This window comes from Phoca vitulina, unplaced genomic scaffold, assembly GCF_004348235.1.
Source record: "Phoca vitulina isolate PV1807 unplaced genomic scaffold, GSC_HSeal_1.0 scaffold24, whole genome shotgun sequence".
Lineage (NCBI taxonomy): Eukaryota > Metazoa > Chordata > Mammalia > Carnivora > Phocidae > Phoca > Phoca vitulina.
In genome coordinates, this window is record NW_022589727.1 from 20482620 (window position 1) to 20499733 (window position 17114).

The following is a 17114-nucleotide window of genomic DNA, read 5'->3' on the forward strand; positions in this document are numbered from 1 at the left end:
TTAATCATAGGAAACAAACTGAGGGACGCTGGAGGGGAGAGGGGTGGGGGGAGGGGGTAACTGGGTGAGGGACATTAAGGAGGGCATGTGATGTAATGAGCATTGGGTATTATATAAGAGTGATGAATTACTGACTTCCACCTCTGAAACTAATAATATATTATATGTTAATTAATTGAATTTAAATTTTAAAAATGTGCATCTATTTAAAAAAAAAGGAAAGGAACAACAACAACAAAAAGAATGTCTCTCTCTTTTTTGTGTTACTGCCAAGGCCTTTGTTGCTAAAATAGTTTTATTTTTCTCCTCTGCTTCTTTGCTGAGTTTTACCATATTCATCCTTCTGCTGACTTGCTATAAAGTCCCTGAGCTCTTGTATCTTTGCTGAAACACTTGTTTTTTAGCAGTGATTGTAATATTAAATAAATATGTATATATATTTAATGTATGGGTTGCTTGGTAACAATTTCTGTATGTTCATCTGTGGCAACATTTTTTTATTGTCCCAGTGTTCTCCATCTATCATTTTTTCCCCTTTTTTCTGGTTATAACTATGTACATATTCTATGCAGTTTCCTTTTTGATTATTATTCATTCCTGAATGAGGTGAGTTCTTCTAGGACCCTAGTTCATAGCAAATTCATGTGGGAAAAAAACTAGAACCATGTTTTAAGCTACAGAAATTTACTCTTTGACATGACATTGTGTGTGTGAATTATTTTAGCTTTAACTTCTCAATCAGAAGAGAGTAGTAGTTAAGGCCTGTTCAAAATAGTGTCCTTTTGGGGCGCCTGGGTGGCTCAGTTGGTTAACCGGATGCCTTTGACTCAGGTCATGATCCCAGGGTCTTGGGATCGAGTCCCACATGGGGCTCTCTGCTCAAGCGGGGAGCCTGCTTCTCCCTCTGCTTGCTGCTCTACCTGCTCGTGCTCTCTCTCTCTCTCTGTCAAATAAATAAATAAAATGTTTTAAAAAAATAGTGTCCTTTTTCTTTATTTTGCCTCACTCACAGACTACTTTGTACAAATATTATTTCCTTGGTCATTCCTTATTTGGCCTTGACTACTTTTATTTCTTTAGCCAAACCAGCTCCAGAGAAGCTCCTGCATCAGCTTGCATAGCCATTCTCATTGTTCCGAAGAATTATTGGTTTCGCCTACAACAGTGTCCCACATAATTAACTGTTCTGCCAGCTTTGTTTCAGATCTGCAGCTGTAGGGCCTTTCTCTCTAAGCATCTACTTATACCCTAGTTTTACCTTCATTGTATTTGGCAGTGCTTTCTCATGCATTACAGTTCGGGGTTTCAGGTGTCTTCTAGGTTTGTCCAAGTTGGGATTTTTTCCTCCTAGTTGCCATTTTCAAGAAAAGAAGGGAAAAAATACTAACTTTCCTCTGTAACTAGAACTGGAAATCCTACCCGATAAATTATTCTAACTCTAAAACTATCTAATAACTCAACTTCTGTATGTTAATTCTGAAGATACAATATAAGATTATTGGGCCTTAAGGCATAATTTCCTAATATCATTTATCAACATAATTAAATGTAGATGGTAGAGCTTATAATAGAATAACTCTCTTTCACACACATGCAAAGATCCATTTATACATTTAACTCAAATGTGAATTCATTTGCCAATCTTTGAATGAAAGGAAAGGGCTTTTACTTTGGGTATGAGTCAACTGTTTGTAGGTTCTTCTGATGAACCTTAATGCATTATCTATAATTTCCAGTTTCCATCTGTTTAGAGTGAAATAATTTAAATACACTTATGAAACAATGTAAGTCTAGAATACTTCTAGATTTTTATGATTCTCCCTATAAATATCTTTCACAGTACTTTTGCCACACCTGTTTGAACAGGAATTGTTTTTGGCAACTCACCTTTGTCATGTCAGTTCCAAACTGTTGAACCTAGTTTTCACATAAATAATAACTACCTTTGTTTTTTTAATTTATATTTTATTAGTTATTTAATGTCTAATTAAATCGTACACAATAACAACTGACAAATACATGTTTGGGAACAAACATATATAACTCCTGGAAGGAGAAATGCCCGGATTACTAGATAACAGCCAAGACCATTCATTCATCTATCAGTGTGCTGTCATGGGCATCTGGAAAGCATGTTTTACATATGGGATGGAGAACCCTGGTTCCTCCTACAAGGCTGAAAGCATTATCACTATATTCTGAATCTGACACATCTCACATATTTATTGTTTTTGGTATGTCTTCTGTAAATCTCTGGTATTGGCATATTAACTTATCATTTATTCCTTCTTCATGAAGGTAGAAAACAGAATATGCTCAAAAAAAGTATCTGAGTTTCATGTGCATTAGATTTACATTATTTTGAGTTTTTTAAATTTTAGATATTGGAAGATGGAGACTGATTATAACTGGCTTTTACCCATACACGTGTGTCTTATAGTCAAGGCCACACTAGTTCTTTGGAAGAATCTGGACCAGCTTTTAAGAGGCACACAATTAACAGAATGTTGAAAGGACAGGTAGAGTTTTTAAGGTCATTAGCTGTCTAGATCTTGGGAAAAAACAAAAGCAAAAAACCCATAAGTCTCCCTATGGGCCATGGAGTCTTCATCTGAATTTAAGGACTAGTCCACTATTACTTGTTGTTTTACCCTTAACTTCCTTCTTTTACTGTGGCCTGATCAAACAGATTTAGATTCTCTAGACATTTGTTGAATACTTACTACATATTAAGTTCTGAAATGGTTATTTTCACGAGTATCATCTCATTTAGCCCCTAACACTAATCTTGGGAGACATGATTTAATCTCATTTTCTATATGAGGAAACAGATCAGCAGAGCTAAGGATGGTCAGATATAAAAAGGATATCCAAGGATACTCAGATATAAAAAGCCAAGCCTCAACTGCCTCCAGGTCTGCTCAGTGCTTTTCACTGGAGTAGGAGTATGAGATCATAGTCCTAAGTCCCATGAAATACACTCAATAAACTGATATTTGTTTTACTATTACAAAATTATTGTAAAATGAGTTTGCGATTATTTTTTAAACATTATATAACTTGGGATAGGAGAATTTTAAAATGTATTAGGAAAGAAGGTGCCTATTTCAACAAACTTAAATCTAGTTGGTAAGAAATAGTAATAAGATCAATTTTTAAAAAGTCATTAATAATAAGTGATGGTAACAATAATGGCAGCACAACTGTACTTCTATAGGTACCCTCTTTTCAACAACTTAAAACAAGTTCTGGAAACATTACCTTACTATCTTTTACAAGAGCCCAGTAGCAAGAGGTGGTTATTACTGCCAGTAAATATGGGAGAAAGCAAGCTCAGAAAGTCCCAAGAGCACAAGAGCCTGTGGATAAAGCAGGAATAATAATATCAGTGCCTGGTGTTCTATCCATTAATACTGGCTTCATCTCTTCAGCCACCATCAAAATGAACCACTGCTATTTGGCAGAGACAAAAAGATCTGGGAGACAAATTTCAGCTATCATCTTAAGAGTGTTCTAAACATAATATTTCACCTTTTCTGATTTTCTATAATTTGAGCCAGACCTCTCTTCCATCACTTAGACAAAGACTGGAACAAAAGGAAATTGTTCATGCCCTAGTTTTGCTGATGACTTCAATAACACAAGTGCTAAAAAAGAGGTAGATTTGTTTTTTGCTTGTCACAAATACATGTTTCCCTGGTTTACTGCAATAAGCAGACTATAGATAGGAACTTGCTCTACAGTAAAATTAATAGCTACATCCTCCATCCAGCCTCCAAATGAATTTTGAAGAGATGTCTCTATTATGTGTGCCCTTCTATCTAGTTAACAAATGTATCCAAGATCATGGAAACTCCAGCCATAGTCTCTAAGGAGTTCTGGGTTTAAATCTGGTTTAAGTTACCTTAACACAGATGTATAAACATAATTTTTTTTTGGTGAAACTCTCACCAGACCGAGAAAAAAATGAATTGCCGATGGGCTCCACCACCACCAGTCACAACCACCTTTATTTCACTATTTGTACTTAGATTTTGTTTGAATACTGTTCTCTAGCTGATCATTACAAGCTTTATGTGTTATCTTTCCTGTTAATTTGGAAATGTCCTGAGAGAGCTATTCTATTTCTGCTCTATCCCTAGCTCACACGTCATAGAACGGGGGATGGTAGGGATAGCAAAGCAGCACCAGTGTCCTCCTGCACCCCAAGTCCTCCTCATATGCTATTACCATGACTCCCCACAAACGTGTTATGATATAGGTATTATTATCTCCATTTTCCTAAAAAGGAACTTGAGTTTTAAAGATGGTGAAAGAAGAAAAAGAAGAAAAAAAAAAAAAAAAAAGACGGTGAAAGATTTCCCTAATGTTACACAGCTAGTAAAAAGTCAGGATGAGATCCAAACCAAAGAAAGGCAATAAATGCTATTTTAAGGGTCAAAGGAGAGAGAAAAATAAGCTTTTCCAGCCTCCTCAGAGCTATGATAAAGAAAAACCAATTACTGTAGTACTCCCCTGCATTTATTAAGAGTCTAGGTCTAAATTTTAGGAAGTGTTTTTTTTTTTTTTTTTTAAAGATTTTATTTATTTATTTGACAGAGAGAGAGACAGCAAGAGAGGGAACACAAGCAGGGGGAATGGGAGAGGGAGAAGCAGGCTTCCTGCCGAGCAGGGAGCCCGATGCGGGGCTCGATCCCAGGACCCTGGGATCATGACCTGAGCTGAAGGCAGACGCTTAATGGACCGAGCCACCCAGGCGCCCCTAGGAAGTGTTTTATAAGTCATTTTCTCTTGGTTATCAATGCAACATATGCTCTTCATAGGAAATATGGCGAGTAGAGAGAAAGTTCAATACCTTAAAAAAAATCACCCTAATCTCAGCACTCAGAGACAATTACATTTAACACTTCAGCATGTTTCTTTCTAGTTCTGCTTTTCTCTTCTAGTTCTTTTTGTATACATTTTCTCCACATAATTGAGATTAGTCCGAATATTCAATATTAAACCTCTTTCACATAAAATCATAGTGAAAACATTTCTCATGTTATTAAAACCTTTTATTAAACATTATAATGGGCAGCACTGCCCTTATACCAGGTTGCCCAGGACCCAGTGTTTTCCAGCAGCCCTGCTCAGGCCCTCATTTCACTATACCCCTTGCCATGAGAATGGAGGTACATATGGAAAGGAGGATGTATCCACACAGAGTCTGTGTCATCCTTCTAGAACATTCTCAAGATACTCAGAATCCTGGAATTCCATGACCAAAAGGCCCCACCTAGACCTTTTCTCCAGTCTTATCCCCTGAGGGCCGAGGGCACAGCACTGTGCACCGAGACCAGGAGTGGCCAAGTGGTCCAAGGGTGTTGATGGACTTTGGGCAAGAGAGTTGCGTGTCCTCACAACCATGTGTAAGACTCCTCTTGGTGCAACTGAAACAGAGCTAGAAGGAGTAGGGGGCTGGCTCTCCCCATGCCATCACATTCCAGTATGGGATTCAAAGAATCTGAGAATTCTAAATTTAAATCTGGCCTTCCAGGCCATTTAGAAGGTAAATTTGTCAAAGTAGGAGGATGAAACAGACTCTATGAGTCTGTTAGCTTGATTTAAAACTTTAAAATATTTAGACATGTTATGTAAGCCTCTATTTGTCCTCTTGCCCTGGGACCCAAAAATATGGCAAGAAGCTGGTAACGTACATATTTTTGCATGTGGATATATCATAATATACCTAACCATTCTTCTGAACACTTAAATGGTTCCTATAAATTTTTAAATGATATATGTTAAACATCTGTACATAGGGGCGCCTGGGTGGCTCAGGCGTTAAATGTCTGCCTTCGGCTCAGGTCATGATCCCAGGGTCCTGGGATCGAGCCCCGCATCAGGCTCCCTGCTCAGCGGGAAGCCTGCTTCTCCCTCTCCCACTCCCCCTGCTTGTGTTCCCTCTCTCATTGCGTCTCTCTCTGTCAAATAAATAAAATCTTTAAAAAAAAAATCTGTACATAAATATTTACCATAATTGCTGATTACTTCTTATGATATACTCTGGGGAGAAAAATTAGTGAGTCAAAGCGTATAGACTCTTAAAAACCAACCTCTTAAACTAATGGTTAGATTAATGGGAGATCTCACTGAATGCAACCCCTACCTCTCTACCTTCTACCTACATGCCAAGCCCACTGATCTATATTAATGATTACAGAGGCCATGTCTCCTTTTAATGACTTTTATATATGGTCATTTTGTTTCAAGATAGGAAGCTGACTCACAAAATCTCTCTTTTTTTTTAACTTGAGGTATAAATGATATATAACATTATATTAGTTTCAGGTGTACAACATAATAATTCAATATTTGTATATATTGCAAAATGATCACCACATTAAGTCTAGTTAACATCCACTAAGTATTTTTTGATATGCTTTTTTTTATGTTTTTTTAAATTTTTTTATTGTTATGTTAATCCCCATACATTACATCATTAGTTTTAGATATAGTGTTCCATGATTCATTGTTTGTGCATAACACCCAGTGCTCCATGCAGAACGTGCCCTCCTCAATACCCATCACCAGGCTAACCCATCCTAGTATTTTTTGATATGCTTTTAAAAAATCCATTAACTTTCAATCCCTAAAATCAGGAACAGGCAAACCATGGCCCTTAGACCAATCCCAACCTACTGCATATTTTTGTAAATAAAGTTTCATTGGAACACAGCCATGCTCATTCATTTTCATATTGTGTACATCTGCTTTCAGACTACAATGGGAGTGCAGAGTAACTGCAACAGACACCACATATGGCTGGCACACAACTCCTGAAATATTTACTATCTGGCCCTTTAGAGAAAAAGTTTGCCAATTTTGATCTACAATTATCACAGAATACAAACCATGAAACAGGAAATTAGATTAGAGTAGTCATAAATTTACAATAGGTTCTCCCCCATTTCACAAATCAAATGCCCTGGCCTCAGCAGGTTTGCTGTGGTATTCCTGTGGACATTTGATCAAGCAGCTCATACTTCCTCTGCTTATCAGGTGCCTACATTTATCAGGTGCCTACTATGTGTCAAGCAGACCTTGTACCAGGTGCTGAGAGCTCACGGAAAGAAAATTAATCATTTTTGTCCTCAAGAAGTTGATAAATGTGCCTACTATATGTCAAGGAGTTCTTTTGCCAGGTTCACAGGAGACTAATTCATTGTTTTGGGCCTCAAAGAGCTTATTTGTTTTCCAAATGTGTGTCCAGGTTTTCACAAAGTGAACAAGATTGTTCCAATCTTCCTATACCATCTCCTGTCACTTCTGAGATTCTAAAAATGGGTCGTGTAAAAAGCAAGTATTATAAAGAAACTGTGGCAGAGTAGAAGCACCTTTGCTAAAGCAGCTTGGAGACTGAACCAAATAATTAGGCTCGCTTGGTGAAAAATCACTGATGGCAGATGTAGGAAGAGCATGCAAAACAAATAATTCCTATGTATCAAGTAATCCCTCCTACAGAAATTTCCTTGATATTTCTGCTTTAGCCAATCAGGGAAAAGAATTGCCCACTTTTTGACACCAGGATGAGCAAGAGATTGATATATGGCTCTTTGTTTACCTAAAAATTAAAACTCCTATTTATGAGACAAAGCCCACATGTGTGTAGTGAGGAAAACAAGAAATAAGTCATTACTATTGCTTTACTCTCCATAAAGATGGGACAGTAACAGAGTAATTGGCTTTGGGAGAGGACATAAACCTGAGCCAACTATTTCAGAGGATTTTAAGAAATGTGGTTTGAATCCAAGTTTGAGGGATGTTTTTTTGGAGTTTTAGTGGAAAGATAAAAGGGAGGAGAAATTATTTACAACCCAGATACTTTCTCACTTCTTCTTGGCACAATTAATCTGTTATAAAATTACACTAGAAAACTACAAACCAAAAGCAAATGTCTTGATTGCTCTGTTGTCTTAGATCATCACTGGTATGGCTATCCTATATCATCGGGGTAAAAGAGAAGATTCTTTGTGGATTTGTGCTCCTCCTCTGCCTCTTATGAGCTAGGCAACCTCGTGTAAGTTTCTCCACTTCTCAGAGCCTCATCCTCTGCAAAATGTTGATAATACCACTTACTTCGCTGGGTTCTTTCATGGACTAAAGGAAGTAATACATAATGGGCATAACAGTTATGGGCATTTAGTCAGTGCTAAATAAAATACATTTTTATAGTTGTCATCATAATTTACAATATAGGTTAAAGCCTCTGAAACAGATTTCTCAGAGTTGGTGGGCTTGACACTTGTTTCCATGGCTTGGTTTGGCAATTATCTGCCTGGCTCCTGCTTTTCTTTCACAGTCACTAAAATTCTACTTATAGAGATGTCTTCCTTTGGCTATTGAAATCTTCTCTCCCACTGAGTAGCCAGCAAAAATGGATATGCCTCCACATGCTTGACATCTTAACATGTTATTAGCTGAGCCCTTTCCTGGGATTAGTGGTATCTAGCTGAGCATAATAATGCCTTTAGAATAAAGTTCCCGTGTTGAGCAGCATATGTGCCTGGAGGAGGGAAAGAAATATTTAGCAGGCAGGTGGATGGGTGCCACTTTGGGCATAATTTATCATTTTCCTGAGGATTATCTCCAATGGCTCATTTGCAGAAATATGCTCATGTGCAAAGAGGAGTAACTATCTGCAAGAGGAGAGGCCAGTCCTGCCTGTTCATGCCAATTCAAAACCATTAGAATGACTTGTTCTGACCTACTTAAAATAAACAAAGCTCTATGCAACTGTTAACTATTTGTATTGCCCGATTCTGTTAGAAAAACAGTCCTCAGAATATCTCCAAAGTATGTGCCAAGGACTTTATTTTGTTTATTTTGCTCTTGTGAGAGAAGTCAAAGATAACTAACACTTGCATTGCTAATTGGCTTTTCTAAAGGGTCTTGATTATTCCATTCTTTTCAAGGGCTTCAAATGTCCCTTCTGTCTTGTCCTTGCCTGACCAAGGAAATTAATTATTGTCCTTTTGTCCCTCACCAAGCATCAGAGCAGTTTGTCTCCACTTCTTGTAAACATTACTTATATATTTACCAATTTATGGATATTGCTTTCTCAAAATTGGACAATACAGACCCACCCCCTACTTACCAAACCCCAAGGCCTTATGTTCATCTTCATCCTCCACAACACTGGGTCTCTAACAAGATGTACACTATGCAAGACAATACTTGGGGTGCTTTTATTAATGTTTTTAACCTTAACCTTAAAATTTGTATTATGTGTATTTTTTTACAATGTGTCTAACATATCAATAGAGTGGGGAATAATTACTTAAGCTCTTATTAATATTATATGCAATCAATAAAATTTGGGGGCTCACTCCTATAGAGCAATAGTGCTCAAAGAATGATATAGGCACCCCTGGGGGTATCTGTGATCCTTTCAGGGTGTCTGCAAGATCAAAACTGTTTCAAATAATACTAAGATGGAATTTATTTTTTTTTATTCATTTCCTCCTGTATACTATGGCATTTTCCAGAGGCAACCTGACATATGATAATGCAACAGATTGATGCAGAAGCAGATATGAGAACCCAGTTGTTCTCTATTTGTAAAAAATGTAAAACGATGTTCCTGTCATTAAATTTTTTGTTTTGGAAGACTTGTTTTTCATAAAATTATGTTATTTGTGTTAACATATAATAAATGATTACTGTTATTTTCAAATGAAATAGGTAGTTTTAAATCTTAGTTTTTGAGGGTTGATGGAGGGGAGGTGTGGAGGATGGGCTAGATGGGTGATGGGTATTAAGGAGGGCCCTTCTACTCCTGAAACCAATATTGCACTGTATGTTAACTAACTAGAATTTAAATAAAAATTTAAAATAATTTTAGTTTTAGATATCATTACGGTAAATATCAATAGATATACAGTGGTGTGTTAGAGCTGGCTCCTGCCAGTTTTCAGAGAGCTGTCCATAGCCTGAAATAGTCCCTGCTGGTAGTTTACACCACAGAGATTGGCAAACCCATAAATCAGAGCTTTTGTTTTGGAGAAATGCTTTACCAGCACACCACTGGATATAACTCACTTAAAAATTCTCTGGAGTCCTTGGGGCTCCTGGGTGGCTCAGTTGGTCGGGCGACTGCCTTCGGCTCAGGTCATGATCCCAGGGTCCTGGGATCAAGCCCCGCATCGGGCTCCCTGCTCCGTGGGAAGCCTGCTTCTCCCTCTCCCACTTCGCTTGCTTGTGTTCCCTCTCACGCTGTCTCTCTCTCTCTCTCTCTCTCTCTCTGTCAATTAAATAAATAAATAAAATCTTTAAAAAAAAAAATTCTCTGGAGTCCTCAATAATGTTTAAGAATGTAAAGAGTTCCTAAGACCAGAAAAAATGGGAACCTCTGCTCCACAGCACTTAACATTGTTAATTGCTACATTTTTAAGATTTTATTTATTTATTTGAGAGAGAGAGACACAGAGAGAGAGGGAACACAAGCAGTGGGAGTGGGAGAGGGAGAAGCAGGCTTCCCGCTGAGCAGGGAGCCCGATGCGGGGCTCGATCCCAGGACCCTGGGATTATGACCTGAGCCGAAGACAGACGCTTAACGACTGAGCCACCCAGGCGCCCGTAATTGCTACATTCTTGATACTCCTTCCACACCCCACCTCCCTCTTCATACCCTAACTCTGCTTACCTTTGGCTTGGCTAACACGGCACAGCACAGAACCTCCTTTTACTTACCTAACTTTTATTCTTTACTCCTCACATTTTCCCTCTTGCCTGATAAAACACTAGTGATTCTCGTGATTTGATCTATGAAACTTCTGTCTGCCAAAATATAGTGCTTCTCAAAGTACATCCAAATCACTCAGGGTGTTTCTTTAAAATGAATATCCCTGAGACAACTGTATCATCCCAACCTTACTGAATTACAAGTCTCTGGAGGGGGTAGAATTTTTAATATCCAGGGGTGATTCCTATATCATCATAGTTTGAGAAGTCTCTAGTCCTCTGTCCTTCAGGGATCTCACCCATTTCCACAACCTTAAACACCTCTTCTCTATTCTCAGTTGCTCTCTTTTGCTTCAGACATACATCTTTAAATGCTCCTATGACATCTCCATACACTGTCTTGCCACCACTCCAAGTTCAATATGCCCTAGACAACTTCCCAAGCTAATCTGCTACTCATTCTCTTTTCCTTAGCTGATGACACAACAGTTATCTCAGTTACTCAGATTTGGGCTACTGAAATGAACCCTACCTTTCACATCTTCTCCAGTGCTCCCATGTCTAACTTGGTGCCCAGAACCTATAATACCTTCCATCTCTGAAACATCACTTGTATCTCTCCTGTCCATTTCCCACCTAGTTTTGGCCTTCTTACTTCAGCCCTAGAAAGCTATATCACCTTTCTCTCTCTCTTTTTTAAGATTTTATTTATTTGAGAGAGTGAGGGAGAGAAATCACAAGCAGGGGGGAAGGGTAGATGGAGAAGCAGACTCCCTGCTCAGCAGGGAGCCTGATGTGGACTCTAAGCTGAAGGCAGAGGCTTAACCAACTGAGCCACCCAGGTACCCCTCACCTTTCTCTTTTGTCAAGAACTTCAAGTTCTCAGTGATTTGAAAACCAACACCATTTAATGTCCTTATGACCTCTAATGCCACCTGCTGGTAGGTAAGTATTGCATAACACTTCTGGAAAGTTCTTTTGGAGACTGATGTGTGGTCATTTGTCATTCATTCCATCACTGGGTCCAGGTGCAGGGCTGTTTCCAGCACAGAAAAACTGACCTCAAAATGAGCAGAAGCAGCAAGGCTTTGGTATGTGAGAGAGTCTGAGTCTCTGCTGCTAGGCAGGCAGAGCAGATACTGAGAAATCATCCCAAAGAGTTATAATACCAGTGCTACATGTGTTCTTGCTGGAGTTAAAATAGTTTTGGCTGTAAAGGACAGACTGAGGCTAACAAGAGAAGACTGATAACAATGGGAGAAAAAAGTTACCTGTAAGGCTAGCGAGAAGGGAAGAAGTTTGAAAGAAAAAGGAGTAGGCAAAGCGTGTTGGATATCTCCTTTTTGTTCCTTTCATCCCATCTATACACATCTCTGCCCTGCTCTGGCTGGGAGGCTGACCTGTATGCACCACATCCACTGAGGTTATCTGTGCTCTGGTTTCTGGTAGGGTTGACTTAAGGGGGCCCTGAAGGGAGGGAGATTATAAGGAAGGGGAAGAGTGAAGTCAGAGTGTTTTCCTACCAGCCCATCTCCTACCACTGCCTGAAACCCCCATTGAAGGTTGCAGCTCCTGCTAGATAGGCCTATCCTCAGTCCTCCACAGTGCTGGGTTATAGTAGTGGCCCCCTCCGCTAGCACCTGGGGTCTAGGAGTGGTAGGAACACACCTTTGTAACCAGCCTGGGGTCCTGTGCTGCTCTACATTCTGTCTACACCTTCACAACTAGTCACTTTATGAACTCAAACCATTCCAATCTGAGCATGGTATGTGTTTCCTGCTGGGACCCTGAATGATACACCTGGCAGGAGGAGGTGGAGGAGGAGGGGAGGGGGAGGGGGAGGGGGAGAAGAAAAATTTAGTGAAGCTAAATGAAGGAAAGGAAGAGGGAGAGGAGACCTGATAACTAATTTTCCTCCACAAAGCTGCCCTTCACTTACCTGGGCCACATTTTTCCTCCAGGTCCACTCCCAGCATTGGCTACCTTTTCTCCTTTCACATCTCTTTATCCTCTTTCCTCATCCCACCATCTTCTCTTCCCTCTGTATCATTCCTTTTAATGCACTAACTTAAGCTTCTTCTTCCTCCAGGACAGTTTATCCAACTCTCTGTCCATTCTGAAATAAATATGGGGCTTAATCTTTCAACACAAGGCACCACATAGCTTTCTGGGCTCTGCCTCAAATAAACTTCCTGATGACGGGGCCCCTCCACCTCTTCTGTCTTGTCCACAGGGGACCAACACTGCCTTCAGACGCAGGGCTTCTTGGTAGATGCTCCCCTTGCAGCTTCCCCTAAATTCCCTCACCGACCCTCCTGCTTTCAGGTACCACCCTTTTCTGCCCATCACTTGTAAGCCAGCATATTCAGACAGGGGTCCCCTGGTCTAGATTTGCACTGTCTATGGTAACCTCTAGGTATTGTGTCACTCTTTAAATTAAAATTAAATTAAAAATTCAGTTCCTCAGTTGCACTAGTCATATATCAAGTGCTCAGTAGACACAAAAAGTAATGAGTACTGTATAGAGCATTTCCATCATCCCAGAAACTTCTATTGAACATATCAGGGTCTAGATTAGCATTTTTCAACCTTAGAACTATGAATGTTTTGGGCCAGATAAGTCTTCATTGTGTGTACATGGTAGGCTATTTAGCAGCATCCCTGGCCTCTACCCACTGATGTCACTAGCACTCTCTCAGTTGTGACAACCAAAAATGTCTCTAGACATTCCCAGACTCTGGTTTAGAGGAAACTATTCAACTACTGATTGTGTTTTGCCCACCCATAGAGAAGGAGCAAGAGAAGTCAAAAAAAAAAAAAAAAGGAGTTGAGATACACTTGGAACAGGAGATAGAGTAAGGAAAAGAGGCCAGAGAGTAACAGGTTTCCACAAAACCCTTGCACAGTGTATCACACCTTTTTCCTAACATGTCCTAGTCCTTTGTAAGGTGCAGTGAGTTTCCTTCTGGCTGCCCCTATGGCACCCAGAGCGCTCAAACTAGGTCATCATAAGGTACAAAGCCCCTGCACCATCCCTGGAAATATCAGGGAGAATTGTGGCTCTCATGTAAATTGCTGATATCTCCTGTTAGGACCATGAAGTGCAGGGCTGACAGAATATCATCACATGATGATGTTAAAGATGACCGAGAGGCCTTACTAACTGGACAGGGTCACTCACATACATTCCTCCCCCAGTACAGGATAAGAGTGCCACATCCTTCTTGACCTGCCAAATTCTGTGTCTTCTGACGCTCACAGCCCTTCTGGGTTATCATGCATTGAGAGCCATGGAGGGAAAAATTACTACAGGCTAAGGTTCTAGTGGTGACAACTCAACTATGCAAAGCAGGTTTTCGCAAAATATAGTCACCAATCTTTTTTTTTTTAAAGATTTTATTTATGGGGCGCCTGGGTGGCTCAGTTGGTTGGGCGACTGCCTTCGGCTCAGGTCATGATCCTGGAGTCCCGGGATCGAGTCCCACATCGGGTTCCCTGCTCAGCGGGGAGTCTGCTTCTCCCTCTGACCCTCCCCCTCTCATGCTCTCTCTCTATCTCATTCTCCCTCTAAAATAAATAAAATCTTTAAAAAAAAAAAGATTTTATTTATTTATTTGACAGAGAGATAGAGAGAGAGCACAAGTAGGCAGAGGCAGCAGAAGGAGAGGGAGAAGCAGGCTCCCCGCCGAGCAGGGAGCCTGACATGGGGCTCCATCCCAGGACCCTGGGATCATGACCCGAGCCGAAGGCAGCCGCCTAACCGACTGAGCCACCCAGGCGCCCCTATAGTCACCAATCTTAAGAGATGCCCTATAGTCAGAAGCTTTTTAAAGACAATTGCCCAAATCTATTTAACCATATGCCCCTTCTTCTGAAATACTCCCAACTGAATATGTTTTATCCAACACTAACATAAAGACAAGACTTGTACTCAACTGAAATCTTCTGTTGGTCCAGGAGCATTTCCCTGACACTCTACAAGATTCCATTCAGAGAGATAAAGGCACAAAAGAGGTCCTGTTATGGGCTCAGGAAATAGTCATGCTTGAAAATCACAGAGGTCACTCTACAGAACTAAGAGTTGGGAACTAAGAACAGAACAGGTCAGGACCGGGCACCAGGCACAACCAGACAGGCTGGTGATTTTCTACTTTCTTATCAAGCTCTCAAGTATTTAACTATGGATACACAGTTAAAACAGAGATATATAATGGCAAGGAGCAAATAGTGCTTTATATTTTGCCTCAGATGCATACACCATGTCTGGTTTACAGGAGCTATTCGATAAATGTTGATTGAATACTGAATAAGGTAAAGGAGAAGCTTGTCTGTCTCACATGATAGATCCCCAAAAGGCAGTGACCTTCTATTTTGTGTCTGCTCCACTGACCATTCAGGTGATCTTGGGACAGTATGTACTTTGTCAAAAATAGTTGATAGTATCCAAAATCTAGGAAATGATAACATTTGCATCAGACAGGGTCCCAACAGGATACCAATGGCACATTCAAATTAGGATAATTTCCAGAGACTTATTTGAGAGGGACAATTTGCAAAGCTATGGATGCATGTAAGGGACCAACAAGGGATACTGCTGTAATTTGGGATTAGTAGCAGCAGAACTATTACCACTCCTAGGGGAAAAGATGTGAGAGGATGGATTGATTACAGGAACCCAAAAGGAGAAAAGTCTTATAGTGAAGAACCATGACCTTAGGTCGAGGGGCACAGGCAGCCCAAGGCAACCCCACAAGGAGGGAGCCAGGAGAATAATTAGCCTGACCTCACTCGCGTCCCTCCCTTGAAACTCCTGCTGGGACCCTGCCATTGGCGGAAGTCAGAGGGCACAGGGGCCCTTGTGTAGCCCTCACAGGCAGCCTCCCGGGTAGAAAGAGGGAGGGTGGAGAAGGGTGGAGAGTAGATCAGAAGAGGTAAAAGGAAGATATCCTTAACAATAGGTGATTGCTATTCCTGCACGGGTAGTGTTTGGAAATCTTTAAGATGCCAATTCATGATCAATTTATGATCCAATGAGAAAGAATCACTTTTAAATTCTTATTCTTTAATGATGGTTAAAAATCTGAATGTTAGGATTACCACACTAACATAAAAATAAGATTTCATCCAGGTCAAAATCAAATTCCAGTTAAAAGGAAATTTAGGCTAAAATTACAGAGATCTTGTGAACCTTAATTCTGCCAGACCTGAAGTTCAGCCACAAATACACCAACTCTGGACTCCTGGCTAGAGGGGAAAATGGTAGTTCTTCCCATGAGGGAAACTGATCAAAGGATTACTTACTGCTGCACACAACTAAAGCATCTCTTGTTAGAGAATACAGCAGAACTCAGTATTTGGGGATTTGCCAGTGGAATGAAGGGAAGAAAAGGTATCTGAAACTCCTAAAGGAAAGATTACTCCATGCAGAACACAGACAGCTGAGAACTAGGAAATTTATGAGCAAAGCCAGTGAGAAAAGCTCTTAACTTTGAAGGCTGCTGCTTTCCTTAAGAAAGTAGAAAGGAAAACATTATCCATTAAAGGACAGAAAATAATACAGTGGAATACTGGAAAGAAGAGGCAAAGAAGAATTCTGATGGGGCTTCAGAAATAAAAGAAACAAAAACAAAACATTTTTACCATATTTTAGTTTTGGTGAGTCTGTGGCCTGTGGCCTATTGACATTTATTATCAAAATACAGCAAAGCAAAGAAAAAGATCTCTGGGTTTTCTCCTCTCTGTCTTAACCATAGGCATATGTCCAACATTGTCTACTTGATTTGCAGAGATTTGCAGTCACAAAATAAATATGTATTTGTTATCTATATGTTCATCAATTCCGGGAAAATCACCATATATGAAGAACATGTACAATTAAATTAATTGCTGTTTACCTCATTCAACCTAGAATCTGATGTTTTCTTTCTTGAGAGAGACATATGCATGGCTACTGCTTGTTCAGTGCAAGCTGTTCTCACATAATGAGTACTTACCACAATTTCAGACTCTTATCTACGAGGAGTACGCTTTGTACTGTTGTTCAAGCATATAACACTCACACCAAGTTACAAATAAAAGATAGGCAGAACTGATAAATGATGTCCAATTTATATGCACAGATACTGCAAGAGAGAAATCCAACTGACTGTAATCACCAATCTCTTCTGCTTTATCCCAGATTAATAGAACAACTGGACGAGAAAGTCATTCCCTTGCCTTTGGGTCACTTAATTACCAGGAAAATCTGACAGGAACATTCTCACTAAAATATAATTTATAATGATTTAGTAGCTTATATTCTTTATGGGCCTAAATATTCTTATTCACTAACTCAACCATAAATATTTATTGAGCACCTACTGCACGTATCAGACAATGTTACAAGCACT

General features: G+C 39.8%; 1 protein-coding gene across 8 annotated transcripts in view; it reads right to left on the reverse strand.

Annotated features, from left to right (window-relative positions):
* The window catches only part of GREB1L (GREB1 like retinoic acid receptor coactivator), a 268425-nt gene that overhangs the window by 192673 nt on the left and 58638 nt on the right, over positions 1 to 17114 (reverse strand). Inside the window, exon 2 of one of the 8 annotated variants that reach the window (XM_032421403.1) lies at positions 3262 to 3359. The exons of the other annotated variants lie outside the window; for them this stretch is intronic. The gene's annotated coding sequence lies outside the window, so the exon portion shown is untranslated. The remainder of the gene's footprint in view (positions 1 to 3261; positions 3360 to 17114) is intronic. 8 annotated transcript variants of the gene reach the window in all.